Raw genomic sequence first — 18,539 nt, 5'->3', positions numbered from 1 at the left:
GGTGTGTGATGTGTTTCCTTGTGTTTGTGTGGCTGAGAGCAGCTTTACAGTGAATCCACACAGGAATACGCGAGCAGTGATGAGCTGACCAGTGACTGTGGATTATTAACGCAATTCAGCGACTTGTGTATAATAAGAATTAGTGACGCTGAATTAAACTTTGCTTAACTTCACAGTGAGTGATTGAGAAGATAACAGTTGGACTGAAGGATACTGCTGATTGAGACATGACTTTGCAGCAAATACATTAAAGGGACAGCCAACATCAATGTGAGCTACCACCTCCAAATCTAAGGCCAAAGTTCTCAGTCAAAAAACAGTGGAGTGCCCAGTCCAGGTTGGGAAGGAGTTAAATCTTTTTGTGAGTGAAGGAAAGAGCTGGAGATTTTCAGGTGGACTGGTGTGACATAGACAATAATGAGGGCGCTGTAACGCTGTGGTGATGAGAGAGCTGTGTGACAGTGAAACTGTGGAATTATGGATCGATCTATGTTCCTATCCTCACCTTCCCAACGTGGAGATGGCAGGGGAGGAGGAGAGCTGGGCATCTCTGCCTAGGCCCAACCCCCCGTGACCCAGAACTGCAGGAATGGATCAATCGATGTCAATACACTGCAGTGACTGACAAGCTGTGATCATAATACCAGGATTTACTAAATAAATGAGATAAAACCAGAGTTCCTGTAAATGATCCGGTGTATGGAGCACAAAAGCAGGCTCTCTCTCTCCTAACACAAAATGTAAACTCTATACTTGCAGGTTTGGCAGGTTTAACAGATCACCGGGACCGAGACTCCTGGGAAGTGTTGATGTTCAAGGTAGTCATTGTTGATAAATGTTGATAAAGTTGGTCTATGGGTCACAAGAAATGAAACATAAAGTGTGTAGGACTGAAACTATGTTTGGCTTTTTTATTTGGGCAGCACAGGCAGAATTCTATTTTATAAGGAAACATGTTTTTTTTTTTTACAGTGCATAAGACAATGAAAGTCATGGACTCTGACTTCATGTTGTGAATGATTAATATAAATTTCTGTAAAGTGTGCGGTGTTTGGGGCACATGTATGTAAAAAAGTCTTTATCGTAATATTTTTTATTTCATTTTTTAGCATAAAGTATATTTCAGTTAGAATTACACAGCACACTTCTAGTGCTACACATCATGAACTGTCAGGTGTACAGAGGTCTGATAAACTGCATTAATACATCTTAGCCGTTACTCTCATGCGTGGACTTTCTGCGTGTCTCTGCTTACAAAAGTGCGCGTGCCCTCGGCCACCACAGAGCGAGACAAACGGGAATTGGGGCGTAACCTCGCGATAATCCACTCCCTCTCTATCTCCCCTTTCCCAACTCTCTCCCTCTCTCTCTCAGTGCTTGGGGGCAATCAAGCGGCGGGGATGATGGGAGTCCGGCCGGTCAGCCTACCGACGCACCTAAACGCAGCCCAGCACTCCGCTGTGACGGCTCAACTTCTCTGTGTTCCTCCTCCCAGAATCTACCCAGAGAAACAGTAAAACCAGCAGCTGGAGCCCACGCGGGACTTTATTGGAAGCGCGCGCTCCTTTGCTTTTTAATGATCACACCTGAAAAGGATAAAATTCTTTTTCTGTTTTTAAAATCTGCTTTCGTGATTCGGACCAGGGCTCCTTTCAGGATTAAAGGGGAGCAGATGAAGAGCTAAAGCCACTCCAGGAGAATTAAGAAGTTGGGGAGATGCTGGAGGAAGCGGAGCAGGCGGAGTGAGGGAGCCCGGTGCGCACTTTCTCCTCCCCGGCTGGACTGAAGCGCTACAGTCCGCTCCTCTTTGCGCTGCTGGAGGCGCGCGCAGGGGACACTTGCTCTTTCATCTCAGCTACATCATCACTTTCCCTGGATTAACAAAACAAGCGAAGAAGAGCTCAGAGATTTCACTCCACGCACTCCGCGGAGTTTTCCTGTGTGGATGGGGTTCGAGCGGCGCGGCGGGGATGGTGTGAAATAAAGCAGCAGTTTTTTAAACGCAGGAGTTTCACATGTGAGTATCTCCTTTTCTTCTTAAAGCTCGGGAATGTTCCTGAACGATTGAACTCTGACCTTTCCCGCTGATCCTGGCGTTTCCAAACACCTGCGACACGCCGCGCGGCGCGCTCCTGATATCAGCCGTTTATTTGCCCCGTGAGCGCGTTCACGGAGCAACTTTAATCAGACCGGAGAGTGTTCGGGTGCGTTTGGAGGGCCCAAGTCGTTAAAACGTCCCAGCCTCTTAATTTATTTACTCCCCTGCAAAGAATGACCCACGCGCGCGTTCCTGGAGTTTAAAGGTAATTGAATTCCCCCACCTGCCTCAAAACTCCCGTTTGCACCCATTTCCACGCAAATTTGTTTTTTTTATGACGCAGGCGGAGGTCAGCCCCGAAAACTCGCAGTTTTCAGTAGATGTCAGAGCGCTTCACCCTCCTTCACTTCCCCTTCTGCTCCGCTGCTTTGAGCCACTTTCGCCCTCCAGAGACTCCGCTCCCCCTGTTCCTATGCAACCCCGCTCCTTCCCGGCCGTGCCGAGCCGAGCACACCCGTGCCACCACTTTCCATTAATTAAGCGGCTTTGTTTATGTGAGAGGAGGCTCATTTGGGGCCGTGCTGGTGGCTGCTGGTTGTCACATTTACGTCTTTGTGATATTCCAATAACACCGCTGAGACGCGAAGTGCGTCAGTCTGACCTTTCTGCCACTTTTTCCTCCAAGAATCTTTCTGTTGTGAAACGCATAAAAGCATCCCGCAGATATGAGGACTTGTTAGAGGATGTACATGTATGACACAGATTAGAACTCTGAGTGTCTGGTACATGTATTTGATGTCCTCGATGGTCACACCGGACTTTCTTATATCGCTGTAATATTTAAATGGCACTGGAGGTGTGTGTTTGGCGCTGAGTAATGAGTTTACAGACGGAAATGGCACCAGAAGTGTTGTCTATTCATTTTATTTTAATGGAGCCGTTGATTTGCTACACGCTCATAGAGAGAAACACTGCTACAGTCAAAGTCATTTTCTGTCCCTACAGGTACAGTCACCATAAATGTCCCCTGCAGAGCTCATTATTAGTCCTCCGGGCCTGAAAAGGTGCGCAGTTGTATATTTGCACCGTTTATTCCAAGATTTTCAGGAGAGCGTTTTTGCTCAAAATTGCTGCTCAAATATTAACTTCAGTCTTCAATTTGTTTATTTGGGATTTTCTTTAATAATCTGACATGCCTCATTCGGTGTCTGTACAGAGGTTTGTAAGGTTGCCTCACAGTGAGAAAGTTCTGGGTTTGAGCCTTCGTGGGCGATTTGTTCTCTCTGTATCTCCATGTGAGAACTCAAAGGTGTTCTCCAGAGGTTTAGAGCAGCACTGGTTCTTCTAGATGTATTCTGACAAGTTCATCCTGTACCTGTCTTGCATATCAGAAAAGAAACAAGGTTTAAGTTTCTTTTCACCATTGCATTATGAGAAATTTGTTTTACAGCAACAATTCCCATTATAACAAGAAATACAACAGAAACTAATTACAGGAAATGGAAGAATTTCTACCAAGTAAGCAAAAAGAGCAAACGTGCTAGAGTAGAGACAGAAATACAAGCAAAGGCCTGTTTTCTATTAAGCATATTAATAACACTCAGAAGAAACGAGACATGGAGGGTTTCAGTCCTCCAAACAGCTGAGGGTAAAAACTCAAACTGTCCAGCAGTCGGTGGTTCAGACCAGCTCTGACTCTCTGTTCTTACAAATCCTTCAGTTTTAACTGCTTATTTATTAAAAGCTTTTATTGTTTATTTGGGGTGGGATTTCTCCATTCTCCCCACACAGCCAAACACAATCTGCTGATTCTCTCCTGGCTCTAAGGACTCAAAAAAATGAAATTGGGTGGTTGTTACATGTACAAGATTCAAACTTGTAATTTGAACTAAATAATTTCATCTTTCTATGGTGAACGTAATTAAATCATATAGCATCTGCATGAACTTCAGCAACTTAATTTGTTCTTGTTGAGATGACCTGATACAATCTAGTAAGAGCGGTTATTTGCTGGACTCACGCAATTCACACGATCACATGAGATGTCAAACTGCAGGAAAATCACTAGACAGCTACACCCACACCACGTGTATGCTCTCGCTATTTATTGTGGTTTAACCTGTCAAGGACAAAAACGTACAGAGAAGTCTGCATCAAGCCTTGAAATCACAGCTTTCCTAGTTTTAAGCCTGGAGTGACAGCTTGGTGGTGTGATGGTCAGTGCTGGTGCCTCACAGCAAGAAGGGCCTGGGTTCAAATCCACAATCCAATCTAGAGTTATTGGTGATTCTAAACTACGCATGAATGCAAATGGTTGTCTGTCTCTATGAAATCATCAACCCCCATATTGGTTCATTAAGCAAGACTAGCCGTAATTGCCTTGATTAACAAAGTTGTTCAAACAACAAGATTTCATTGTGTTTTCCTGAAGTTTTTAACTTGTGCAGAATGAATTAAAACAAAATTCTGATTACATTAAACCACTAAATGCCAAACGTGTTGGTTTGACATGGTCAAAACTGGGTTATTGTACTTGGTTAAATCACGTGGAAAAAGGTGACACGATTAAATTGTGTTCATCCAACAACTGATTTTTTTGAGTGAGTGCAGACATGAGAAAAAGTGTTGAGCTGTCAGACTAGAAATGACTGGGTCATAAATTAATGTGGATCTGGTTTTGCACCTTTTTAACCTCCTGACATCCACCTGGTCACCATAAACCCCCCCTGAGGGCAAGGTTAGGGTTAGGTTGCATTTTAGCCACATGCTACACATGCATAGTTTCAGAAACTGGAAACAGTGGTGTCAAATTCAGTTCCAGGTCCGGGTGGCAGAGAAAAGCGCAGGGCTGCATAATTACGCTTAATAAATTGATTTCAAAATGTCTGCATAAGACGCAACATCCTCAACCGGCCCACAGGAAAAAACAGCGAGCGATGAGCTGTGAAAGGAGCCGAACGATGGCTGTTTTGGAAGTTTGACTAATAACAGAAAAGTAAAAGATGGTAGTTTGTGCAGTTTGGCTGTAAGCTTTAGCTTTCTTTCTTTCAAGTTTTCAAAGTCTCTGAGTAATTGTGGTCGTGGTATTGACCATAATTGCAGCTATGATTTGTGCCCTGACTGAGCTGTTCTGCTTTCATAGAAGCTTTTTAGAGAAATGTTGGTAAACCAGTGCCTGAGAAACACTGATACAGCAAATGAAAATGCACCGATGGCTTTTTTGCGCTGCTGTGTGTGTGTGTGTGTGTGTGTGTTGCACTAACTGATCTACAGTCTCACACCTGCTTTGAGTTACCGTGGGAACCACTGTGAAAACCGCTGCATAAAGCTGACAAACAGATGCACCTTTAAAGATACAATAAATGTTTCTGACTTCTAGAAGCAGATTTGAAATCACCTCACGGTGCTGCTGAACACGTGCACCAGGTGTCGGTAACGGTTTAGTTTGCGCAAAGGTTCGAGGTTTTTTTTCTCCTGAAAGGAACAAACGCAGCAACATTTAGAGCTGCAGTGTGTTAATTCAATTCACAAACTTTGACCTTCCACCTTCTGGATGAATGCCTCTCCGTCACAAACACCACCTGGCTGACTCGGATTATAATTCGCAGGTCAGCGGCGTGCAGTGTGACTGTTGTCGCCTGGTGATAAAATCTCATATAACTCACCTGATAAAGACATGAATGGGTTTATCATCACATGATTTATGTGCAGATTCATAAAATTAAAGAAGTGAAGTTAGTTTTATAACGTGAAAGCATGAGAATCAACAGTTTTATCTAGTTAACAGGAAGCGAGTTTAAATTATTAAAAGAATTATTATAAATGATTTGTAATCAACCAATTAACCATTTAGCTTATAAGAAATAAAAAAAAAGGCTAAAAATGTTGTTTCACTTCTTTTATTTTCTTCAACCACAAAGTTCAGAAACACAACTATATATTTGAGATATATTACTGCAGATACTTTCTCCACAATTTTCCATCAAAAAGTCTCAAATGGTGAACAGTAACAATATTTTTAATACTTTAATTGGATGAGTAAATAGATTACAGCAGCAGTCCCCAACTTTTTTTGCGCCACGGACCGGTTTATGCCCACCAATATTTTCACGGCCTTTAAGGTGTCGCGGATAAATACAACAAAATAAAACTAGTACCGGTACCGATAAAAGAAGATTTATTCATAACACACGTGAAAAGACCCAGGAAAACCGAGTTAATGATAAAAACGATAACAAAATAACGCTGAAAACCGATAAAAACCCTGAAAACCAAACATTTCAGACCTGAGCCTCAACTCTCGCAGCCCGGTACCAAACGACTCACGGACCGGTCCCAGGCCCGGGGGTTGGGGACCGCTGGATTGGAAGAAAAATGGCAGGTAATTAGCCAGAGTGCTATTTTAACCTCACATCAGGTCTCCTCTCCACTCCACCCCCCACCTCTGCGATGTGTCCTTGAGCGGGACGGCAGATGAAAGACTTGCAGCCTAAACGTGTTAACAAAGAACCAGGACCAGCTTTTGGACCACATAAACTAAACTCCCCGGCAGCTTTATCTTAATGGATCTCATTCAGCTCCAGCTGTGCGCAAACAAACTTTTTTTGTGATAAACTGAAGCACCTTTACTCCATTCCTGAATTCATCCACCCATTCCCATCTGCATATCTAATTCAGGGTGTGATGGGGCGAGAGGCAGGGTACAGCTATGGCTAATTTAGCATCACTAACTAATCTAACATCCGTGTCTTGTGAGAGGAATCCAGAGTACCTGGAGAGAACCTACACAGGTACCGGGATATTATGTAAACTGCACACAGAACGGCCGCAGGCAGCAATCTCTCACTGCCACCTTCTAACCTCCCTGCATGGGTATGAAATAGTGCTGTTGTAGGTGTGAGGCTGTAGGTGCACAGGTGAGGTGTCTCTTGGTCGTTTGCTTCGGCTCTGCCGCTCTCAGCTTCAGATGTCCTGGTGTGCAGAGCTGCTTGGGCCTCTCAGTGCCTGGGAGAAGCTGCAGGCTTGCTGCTTCTGATACCTTATGGTCAAAAACACTGTTTCCTTTTTCATTTACATTAGACTTAAAACTCACGAGAATCTGCTGAAAAAGACAGGCAAGTCAAAGAAAATGAGAAGCTGCAAAGAAGAAGATTTGTTGGTGGAACAAACGCTGATGGAAGGTCAGAAAAGAATCCTCAGACTGAGAAGCTTCCGGTGGCACTGAAGATGCAGTTTCAGTGTCGCTTGGATTGCTTCAAAATATGTAAGAAAATAAATAAATAATCTGCAGTCCTGTGATCCCATTGCCTTCTGGATTCTGGATGGAGTGACGGTTACAGACAGAAGAGGCCATCAGGGGTTATTATACGCTTTACTGGAGCGTTAGAACGGCAACAGTTAGAGTGCTCGCAGAGAGTCTCTGGTCGTGATGTATTCAGCTCCACTCGCTTCTTCATCATGTTTTAGTTCCTGTTTACTGAACAGGATGTCTCAAAGCAACTGGCTTCTGAAGTCGATCCAGGAACGTCTGGGCACTAAGATTAATGAAGATATTTCTGTAAACGACGGCTGTTAGCTGAGAAAAAAATAAAAAAAATAAAATAAAAGCGGTGTAGCTATTTTTTTTTTTTTTTTTTTTTTTTTGGAAAGAGCAGCAATATTAAAAAGAAATCTCAACACCTGACAGCCAAGAGTGTGAAACACTTGTTTGGGCTTCAGTGTGCAGAATGATGTGTGCAGCCGGTAAAGGAGTTTCAAACTAATCTGAAAGGCAAGCCTCTCGTAACGGGCAGTTTAGACCAGCATGAAGAGGAAACCTGAAACCTGTAATGTGCAAACATGAGAACAGACTGTCAGCGATACAGGGCAGGCCCTGCAGATAAAGTTTGAAGTGAAAATAAGAACCTTTATTTTTATAGCACTTATAAAAAAAATCAGTTTTACAAAAACTCACGTAACAGTTTCTAACAATGAATCATCGAACCGATATCAGTTTACAAGGGGTCGTGCTTTATAAAATATGATGGATTATTTATAAAAATTAAAATGTAGAGGGATACTACAGGGAGTGCAGAATTATTAGGCAAAGGAGTATTTTGTCCACATCATCCTCTTCATGCATGTTGTCTTACTCCAAGCTGTATAGGCTCGAAAGCCTACTACCAATTAAGCATATTAGGTGATGTGCATCTCTGTAATGAGAAGGGGTGTGGTCTAATGACATCAACACCCTATATCAGGTGTGCATAATTATTAGGCAACGTCCTTTCCTTTGGCAAAATGGGTCAAAAGAAGGACTTGACAGGCTCAGAAAAGTCAAAAATAGTGAGATATCTTGCAGAGGGATGCAGCAGTCTCAAAATTGCAAAGCTTCTGAAGCGTGATCATCGAACAATCAAGCGTTTCATTCAAAATAGTCAACAGGGTCGCAAGAAGCGTGTGGAAAAACCAAGGCGCAAAATAACTGCCCATGAACTGAGAAAAGTCAAGCGTGCAGCTGCCAAGATGCCACTTGCCACCAGTTTGGCCATATTTCAGAGCTGCAACATCACTGGAGTGCCCAAAAGCACAAGGTGTGCAATACTCAGAGACATGGCCAAGGTAAGAAAGGCTGAAAGACGACCACCACTGAACAAGACACACAAGCTGAAACGTCAAGACTGGGCCAAGAAATATCTCAAGACTGATTTTTCTAAGGTTTTATGGACTGATGAAATGAGAGTGAGTCTTGATGGGCCCGTGGCTGGATTGGTAAAGGGCAGGGAGCTCCAGTCCCACTCAGACGCCAGCAAGGTGGAGGTGGAGTACTGGTTTGGGCTGGTATCATCAAAGATGAGCTTGTGGGGCCTTTTCGGGTTGAGGATGGAGTCAAGCTCAACTCCCAGTCCTACTGCCAGTTTCTGGAAGACACCTTCTTCAAGCAGTGGTACAGGAAGAAGTCTGCATCCTTCAAGAAAAACATGATTTTCATGCAGGACAATGCTCCATCACACGCGTCCAAGTACTCCACAGCGTGGCTGCAAGAAAGGGTATAAAAGAAGAAAAACTAATGACATGGCCTCCTTGTTCACCTGATCTGAACCCCATTGAGAACCTGTGGTCCATCATCAAATGTGAGATTTACAAGGAGGGAAAACAGTACACCTCTCTGAACAGTGTCTGGGAGGCTGTGGTTGCTGCTGCACGCAATGTTGATGGTGAACAGATCAAAACACTGACAGAATCCATGGATGGCAGGCTTTTGAGTGTCCTTGCAAAGAAAGGTGGCTATATTGGGCGCTGATTTGTTTTTGTTTTGTTTTTGAATGTCAGAAATGTATATTTGTGAATGTGGAGATGTTATATTGGTTTCACTGGTAAAAATAAATCATTGAAATGGGTATATATTTGTTTTTTGTTAAGTTGCCTAATAATTATGCACAGTAATAGTCACCTGTACACACAGATATCCCCCTAAAATAGCTAAAACTAAAAACAAACTAAAAACTACTTCCAAAAACATTCAGCTTTGATATTAATGAGTTTTTTGGGTTCATTGAGAACATGGTTGTTGTTCAATAATAAAATTATTCCTCAGAAATACAACTTGCCTAATAATTCTGCACTCCCTGTATATTCATATACTTATTTTTAAGGATTCTCACCAGACAAGTGAAGATTTTAATGAAAAACAGCACAAAGGTCTGCTTTATGTAAATGTTAACGTTTAAATAGTTAAATCATTTAAATATTTGCTGTGTGGCTGGTTTCAGTCAGGCTGTGTGGAGGAGGAGAAAGTTTCACATCCTAGAAATGATTATTTCTTGTCTGGAAATTGTGACTTTGTGGAGAATCAGTTGTATAGACCCAGATGGAGATTAATGTTTGCCGGTTCTTGTGCCACATTCGGTCTTACTTGACAGTTTGTCTCATTCAGACATAGGTCCAGCTTACCTGGACCAGATGTCAGCCATGGTTTCTGGGCCACATCTGGCTAACTCCACACTGGCTGGCACACCCAAAGTCTTATTTAAGGTTTTATTGGTATAAAATAGGTTATATTTGATAAACAGATGAAGCAACTCAATATCAGGAGCTCAGTTCATGAAGAAATGTGAGACTGGCCTATGCTCACCGTAATACCTGCAGATGGCACACATCTCCAGCTGTTTCCAGCTGTTGAATCAACGCCCCTGATATTCTTATGTAGAAGCCTCTCAGTGTGGTAAAGCTGACAGAAATTTAAATTCCCAACAGTTTTCTTAGACTTTCACAGGACTTTAGATCTACTTTGTAGACAGAAGCCCCAAAATTCACAAACTAAATATAGAATGACAAAAAGATGTTGAATAACCGATAAATGGCTTTTACTGCTATTTAAACATTCAGCATTTATTGTTGAATAAAATCATAATGAATAATTATTAGTTAAAAATTATTACTATGGTTAGAATTGACTTCTATTAATGAAAAAAAGCCTTGACTGTAAAAACTTAATAACTTGTGATACAAATTGTGATTTTATTTTGAAACAATGAAATATGTTGATTTATCAATAATGATGGGAGCTGAAGTCATGTTTGTGATGGTTGAGATAAAAAAAAAGATTTGTAAGATGATACGAACGTTGTCTATCGCAGAAGCTTGGAAATGACAGCGTATCAACAGGAAATGCAACCACTGAAAGAATAAAGAAATACCTCAGTAAAAAGCTCAGATGTTATTGTAGCAAAATATTACTAATGTCATAAAAACTGCAATGAAAACGCCACTTCAACAATCACTGTCCTTGCATATTCATATATTTTGCCAGGTGTGGTGTGGTGAGGGTGTGGCCTGTGTGCAGGTGCAGTAACAGGTGTAGGGGACCTTTAGAGAGCAGCGGTCAGTTTGCCTCGTCATGGTTGCAGCTCCTCCTCAAACAGCCTGTAGCTGCTGTGTCAACACCTCGCCGCCGCTCTGCTGCAGCCCACAACAGGTGTTCGAGTGCTGCACCGCCTGCCTCGCATGCATCACGTGTGTGTTTTTGTGTGTGTGTCTGTGCCTACATGGGTCCGTTCATGTCTGAACCCGTATTTGGTGCGTTTGTGTGTGTCCGGATGCCTCTCGGTGTGTTTCTGTGTGCGCGCGGTTGAAAAGCCCCACACGGCGTTGTGCTGTTTGTTCAGTGTTGGAGCAGCAGGCCTGACCTTTGCTGAGCAGGAGCTAAGACAACATGAGCTGCTGTTAGCCGGACGAGCTGCACTGCGGCTCTCTGACATCAGTCCTCAGGTTGGAACCAGCTTCCTGCTTATTACCTCTTACCTTTGTGCAGAAAAGGCACTACGGGAAACCCGAGAGCATCTCTATAGCTTTTATGGTCAAGCTTAGAAACCCACAGTCCACCTCTGAGCATTTGCTTAGCATTCATTTCCTTTGTTGTCTTCCTGCCGTTTGTTTTCATGGCCATTAACTCCCATGAAAGACGTAAATGTTCATGTCGTACCCTCTAAACAAAGCATGAAATGGTCTGGAACGCAAACCGCAACTTGTGGTTCCTGGCACTGCCGGCTGATTTCAGCGAAACAAACTTTTCTGAGAATCCAAACTCAGAACGATCACCTGCGCTCCAAAGAAATGACATTCGAACTCTCTTTTCATTTGGTCATATAAAAGCTTTAGGAGTTACACAAGTATTCACGGCAGGTCCATCTCAGTGTAGCAAATGCACTTTAAAAAGTTTTGCAAACTTTATATTCAAATGTAAAAATGTAGGAAGTGAAGACAGATTTAAACACATCAGTTATCTAAACATCTAAGAAGCTCATAAACACTGATTATTACCCATACCCAGCACACAGGTTGTTCATAGCTCATCCATAAAGCTCTATAGTTTATTATCAGCTGGTCACATATGAGCTCCTCTCATTGGTAGTTGCTTCAAACAGTTACCTAGACGTTTATCCCACAGTCTCTGGCTGCCTCGTCTCCATCAGCACATTGCACAATCTGCTTTCCAGAAGGAAACAAAGTCTAAACATAACTGAAGTAACGATCATGACACCGTTAAGCATTTTAATGTCAACAACAACAATAAAATGCACTCCTGCATCTCTACAGCATTTTCTAATCTGCTGAAGGACCTCTACAGTCTTTTAAAGGCCTTTTTGTCACCACTGCCAACAGTTAGGAGCTCTCTGAATAACTTTCTTCATTATCAGGAAGTTAGTCATACCTTTAAGCAGAAAATTGTCAAAAGAAAAACACATTCTTCTGAGTCTTAAGAGTCGTCCTTAAAGCTACTGTTAGCTGCTGGTGCTCTAGATTGTATTTATTTCTCTCTGTTGAGGTCAGGAAAGCGATTCCGCTCCCTGAAGACCAACACAGAGAGACTGAGGAGGAGCTTCTTCCTGCAGGCGATACGGTCTCTCAATCACACCACCACACAGTACTGACCCACACATATGGTTCTTACACACACACTGGACTTTCTGGACTTTGGTTTTGCACAACACTGGTCACTATATTCTTCATTTCCAGTTAATACTTGTACAGCTGCTGTTATTGTGTATATATTTATTTATATTTAGATTTCTTCATACATTCTTATATAGTTCTATATTGTGTATTTTGTTGTACAGTTATTTTATTTTCAACTTTAATTTATATATTTTATCTTATTCTTCCCAGTTAAATTTACCCTTCATTCTAATTTGTGTTGTACAGTTATTTCATTTTTAACCTTAATTTATATTTTATTCCTTCCTAGTTAAATTTACCCTTTTTAATTTTTCATATTTATTTCCTATCTTATTCATAGCCTTTTCCTTTTTTGTTTTCTTTAGGTCACGAGCAGTTGTCCAAGCATTTCACTACATATCGTACTGTGTATGACTGTGTACGTGACAAATAAATTTGAATTTGAATTTTATTGTGATTAACTGTTTGTCACCACTTGTTGAGCTGCCTGGATTTCACTGCGTTTCCTCCAGCAGATCACCTGAGTCCCTGGTTCAGACCGAAGGCGGTGACTCAGCGGCACAGCAGCTCCGTGAGGAGGCTGAGTCAGGATGGACAGATCTGTTGCTTTAATGTCAGTGATCCTCTCTCCCAGAGAGCGCAGAGCTGACAGTTTAATTATCTGTAATTTCTCTGTTAAAGCAGCTTGCAGAGAAAGACTCTTAAAAGTGACGCCTTCTCTCCGTCCTTCAACAATTTTACTGCCCAAATCAGCAGAGCTTGTTTTTTTCAGATTAATGGATGCTCATATTGAATGAAATACACGCTCACTTGGCAGTTTATAGCACCTAGCTGAAACCAGCGCAGTCCAATCAAACGGCCCTGCAGTAAATCATGTTTCAGAGCTTTTAAAATTTAGTTCAATTCATCTTTGGGGCCATTATGGTCTGTGGTGCCGTTCAGCTGAACTGCATTATAAATAGAGGCGTGTCTTTTATTTGGATTGAATGGGATGATTGAAATAATAGAAACAGCACTACATATGCAGCCCATAAAAGTAACACTTTATAAAAGCAGTTCCAACAAACACTGAGCATTATAAGCTTCACGTAGGAGGATTTACTGCAACTGTATCACCTTCACGCACTCTGATGCATTAGTGGACATAAAATGAGTCTAATCAAGTTTTTCCAAATTAAAGTTAATTGTTAAACATATATATATATATATACTTTTCAATCCCAGCAGGATACTTTCAAAGAAATACAAAGTGACATGGCAATATTCACTGTGATAACACGATGTGTCGTAATCAAAATGTGTTAAGAATCAGAGATGATCTATAGCAGAAGGATGTTTGAAAGCCTTAGTGTTAGACCTTTAGGGTGTTTTTTGGATCCTGAAATGAAAATATTTAGAAGAGCTGGAGCACAGGCTTCTTGAATTGCATTGCAGCCATATTATTGGTCAGATGATTACATTAAAAATGCTCCCAAAAGCTACAACAGCACAAAAATGGTCCAGAGGTCCAGTTTGGAGACCGTTAGCTGAGGTCTAGCAGGCAGCTAGCAGACTGTATTAGCATAAACCTGTCAGTAGGGTTGTCAACAATGCGATACTAATCGATACTAAAAATGACTTCTGGGTTACAAACTCGTCTTATTTGCAACAGTATTGATACCAACAGTGCATTCCTCTCTTCTATAATGTTTTTTTTATAAAAACATCCCTGTCCCTGTAAAGTTGCACAGGTCAGGTGAAACTATCCAAAGAGGCCAAAACAGTTTTTGCATCAGGCTGTAAGCGTGTTTATTTTTGCTGTAAAGTTGGACATTTGAACATGGGAGTCTATGGGGACTGACTCACTTTTGTGGCACTAGAGGAACTGCAGCGTTTGTGTTGTCTTTGTCTTGTTGGTGCTTGCTGAGCACCTGTAGCATCTTCAGAGCTCCTCATTAAGCTCCACCTGCTGCAGCAGACCATGAGATGCGGCTGAAACTCGAACAATTGACATTTTTTGGGTCTAATTGCTCTCGGGGCGGGTTACGTAACAACGCAGCCTCCGAGAATGTTCTCAGCCTGTACTTGAGACGTATTATCACAATGTCACAATCTTCACTGGGTGAAGACACAGTGAATACGCTGAATACATGGTGTCATGTGTCATCAGTGTGTGTGCGTGTGTCTATTAATAAGCTACAGCAGCCTGCTGTTGTTTTAAAGCTTCTCAGCCTTTTATTAAAAACTTAAAACCACTTTTTATTCTGTGACTAAAAATAAAACATAAATACTTTGCCAGTACTGCCACCTGTGGAGTAATAGCATTGTTCTCACAGCACTTTGGACACATTGAAATTGCTGTTTTTTGCTTTGAAAGATCCACTTTCCCCCCCTCGTCCTGTAAAGGTGGGCTATAGATTTTTTTTTTTGAAAACAAAAAAAAACTCTGACAGCCAAATCTTAAAGTCCCTTTTACTTATTGTGCCGCAATTAAATTGAGAGTACAAAAGCTTTTGTTTAAATGCTGCAGACGTTCTTTACAGGAGTCTGTGATATTCTTTAATGGCAGCTCCAAAGGCAGCTGCATCGGTGAGTCATATAAAGTAAAATACCAAAGAGCAGCATGTGTCAGCTTTAATAGAGGTCTGACAGTCAACATTTTTCTTAAGTGCCTGTTCAAGGCAGCATAAGGCAGCTTACGGAGGAACAAAGAGGCCAGATAGCTGCACCTTGAGCCGTTCGAGCTTTCGCCATAAAGGAAAACCGAACAAAAGGAAAAATCTTGGAAAGTATGATATTTTTTATTTTTTAGGAGAAGAGAAGGAAAAGAGGCATGGAAAGTATTCCAACCACTTTGCTTTTTTTAACACACCGAAACTTGATCCAAAAATAGATTTTAGGAAAAAGGTAAATCTCTACATGTCATTCTCATTCCTGACGGGTAAAATAAAATAAAATATTTCAGCGTTTCAGTTTTGCACAAGGTGTCATTTGACAGGGCTTATTATGGAGGGTCTGCCACTGCCAACTTGTTACTTTTTAAAATAAAGAGCACATTTTAACCAGAAACCTATCTGATTCATTTTTAGCACCTAAATCTGAGTTAATTTAATAGATCTAAGTTCACCTTAATATTTTTCAGAAAACACTCGAGGTGGGAAATAAGCTGCTTTTAGTTCAACAGCGTGCACATTGTTGAACTAAAAACTATAAGATCTTTGTTGTCTACTTGCAGTAACTTCAACTTCCACCAGGGGGCTCACTTCAGGAACCAGCCTGGACATGAGCTTTATGCAAATGAGGTGCTGGCAACTCAGTGCTCGTCTCAAAATACAACATAGTGTGTTGCACAGCTGGTTCACACACTCAGCAGGCAGCATAACATCAGCAGCAGCAAATCGGTGTTCCTCCCGGGATCAATAAAGTTTTTTCTGATTCTGACCCAGATGCTGGAACTGCCTCCTGAACTCACAGCTGTAATCAGTGCCAGCAGCAGACCCCCCCAGAGTCTTTCTTTACGTTCAGTGCGGGACTCTTTTCAATAATTCGGGATGAGCACAGCAGCGGCGGCGAGGAAGTGGACCGTGTTTGTTTTGATTACAGCGGAGACCCTGGGGTTTTCTGGCTTTTTAAATGAAGTTCAGTCACTTCAGTAACTTTATTCATTCTTTTTTCTCCCTTCACCTTCGCTCTGTGTTTTCCCCACTCTAATCCTGTCAGGTTAAAACCAAGACATGGAGAAGGTGGTGAAATAACTGCTTTTCAGTTTTGCACACAATTACAGAACGTTAATTAAACCAAAGAAGGTCAATTTCATTTTGCATTGTTATTCTTTTCAATAACAATAATTATTACATCCTCTTTATTTATGTTCTCCACCAAATCATTACAGATAACAGTGAAGTGTAGCTAACAGTGCACATGATTTCTAGCCTTTTCTTTATTCATGACACAAAAGCCTTCTTGCATTTTGTTCGTATTGCTTTTCATGTTAAACAGATGTCACAAAAAACTTTGTGCTGAGATGAGGAGGTTGGGGCAGGTGGTGGGTTAATTAGGGGCACATCTGGCACATCCATGGACTCCTCCAACAATGTTCTCAATATATGAGTTCAGACCAGCTGTGGAGCGAGCTCGGGCTTGGAGGTCATTTTCTTGTACGGTCTGAAATGATCAGTCTAAGAAATGCTGAAATTACATGTTTTATATTGTTTCCAGTTTTAAAGGACCTTTGAGCTGCAGGCTGGAGTTCAAGGCTTCTCTTCACTCACTGTTTGAGTACGATCAGAAAAAGATCTTCTAAAAGGTTTCTTTGAAAAGCTGCTCGGGGGTTCAGAGAGTGCCTCCTGCACTCCCTGCAATGCTTAAGTATTTGTGGGAACAGGCCGCTCCCTGTCTAGAGTTGTCTGGAGTGTGACCTGGTGGAGATATTAGGGTGGAGATATTTTTGAGGAGCAAGACTTTTTTTTCCCCCCCCATGAGTAATTCCACCTTTTATTGCTGGCTTCTTTAAAGTTGCCGACAACCAGCTTCAAATCGAGCTCTCATTTACCACAGCCAGTTCAAGGACTCCAGTAATGCAATAATCCAGTAATATTACAAGTCTGCAAACTAAAATCTGGAATAAAATTAATTTAAAAGTGCTTTTTAAATGTCGTTTTACCGTCATTAGATTTCTCAGAAGAACGATCTGACTCTGATACTAAAAAATCCACGTTTCATTTGTCTTATGGGACCTTTATGTCTAATGGACACTTCCACAACGAAACCATCAGAATTATGACTTGTACAAAACATGCAAAGCATAAACATTTACGACTACATGGTTCTGTTTTATGTGGGAACAGGACAGTCCGGACGACCAGGAGTCAAATGAAGGACCTGTGAGGGCGGTTTGTAACCTGTGTGGTATTCTTGTTAACTATTCACTGGTCACTGGGTCAGCCCATAAAATTAACCTCTAACCTCTATTTGCACTGTCCCCCCGCCTCATGTGCAGACACCATCATCTACATGTTTGTTTACATGTGAAACCAGCTTGTCATTAATCAAGACCAGTGTCAATTAAAATAGGAATGTGGGTTTATAATAAAGTTCAGTATACACACTACAAACCATAAAACTTTTTTAAAAAGTGGTATTCAAACAGTATTTTCTCTTTCAGTCACATATGTGTGTGAAGACATTTAAGGTAGCATGGCTGTGTAAACGACACAGGAAACAACAGATTTATTGTAGACTGTAGACAATACCTTCACCTTAAACACTCTCAAACCCGGCGGTTTATTGGCAGCAGCTCGGCCTCCGGCTGTTTGGTCAGTTGACCTTGGCGGCAGTTTGTCCATTTTGAGGTCTCGTGATTTATCAGGGACACATGGAGTCATTCGACCTCCTGTTAACACCACCCGCACTCCTTTGCTCCTCCTCCACCCGTTTAACCACCAGATGCCCATCCTTCTCAGTACTCTTCTTTCTTCTCAGAAATATTAAACCTCAATTCAGAATTTAGCTTTAATACAAGAGAAAAATCTTCTCTTCTTTGAACTAAATTGTTACTCTCAGTCTGTGCTGTCTGATTTTGGTAATAATGAGAACATTTAAAGGAGTTCTGCATAACTTCCAGAAAACTGCTCTGAACTGCAGTCGACATCCTGTAGCTCATGTTTGTCAGTAAGCATCGGTTAAAATAGATGGAGACATAAACAGGGCCGTGGTGCACTTACCATTGACTTTACATTTTGTTATGTAATTTTATGTTATGTTGACCTCATGGCCTTTTTGCTGTGCAGCATGTCTCTATGTTAGCTTGGTTAGCTATCATTAGCCAAAAAATATATATTTTAGGATCTGATTTGACCACAACTAAACAATCCATTCACAAATCAGACACCCTGCTGATATTGTTAGTTTTATTCTGTAGTTTTTTAGTAACCATGCACAAAAACATGAATCTTATAAAACGAAAAATGACATGTACCAAATTTAGCCACTTCCTGTTTTCCATCTGCAGTATTGACTGTAATTTTATGGCCACGTTTCCATTTATGTGGAATCTGGTCATTTGTTGACATTTGGACTTGATTTC

At 41.5% G+C, this 18,539-nt stretch overlaps 1 protein-coding gene across 1 annotated transcript in view; it reads left to right on the top strand.

Moving 5' to 3' along the window:
* Positions 1-1,437: 1,437 nt before the first annotated feature.
* Positions 1,438-18,539, top strand: part of LOC101467375 (sodium channel protein type 3 subunit alpha) — a 262,766-nt gene continuing 245,664 nt past the window's right edge. Inside the window, exon 1 of the mRNA XM_024803636.2 lies at positions 1,438-2,017. The gene's annotated coding sequence lies outside the window, so the exon portion shown is untranslated. The remainder of the gene's footprint in view (positions 2,018-18,539) is intronic.

Source organism: Maylandia zebra, linkage group LG9 (genome assembly GCF_041146795.1).
Source record: "Maylandia zebra isolate NMK-2024a linkage group LG9, Mzebra_GT3a, whole genome shotgun sequence".
Taxonomy (NCBI): Eukaryota; Metazoa; Chordata; class Actinopteri; order Cichliformes; family Cichlidae; genus Maylandia; species Maylandia zebra.
This window is presented reverse-complemented; position numbering and strand designations above follow the sequence as displayed.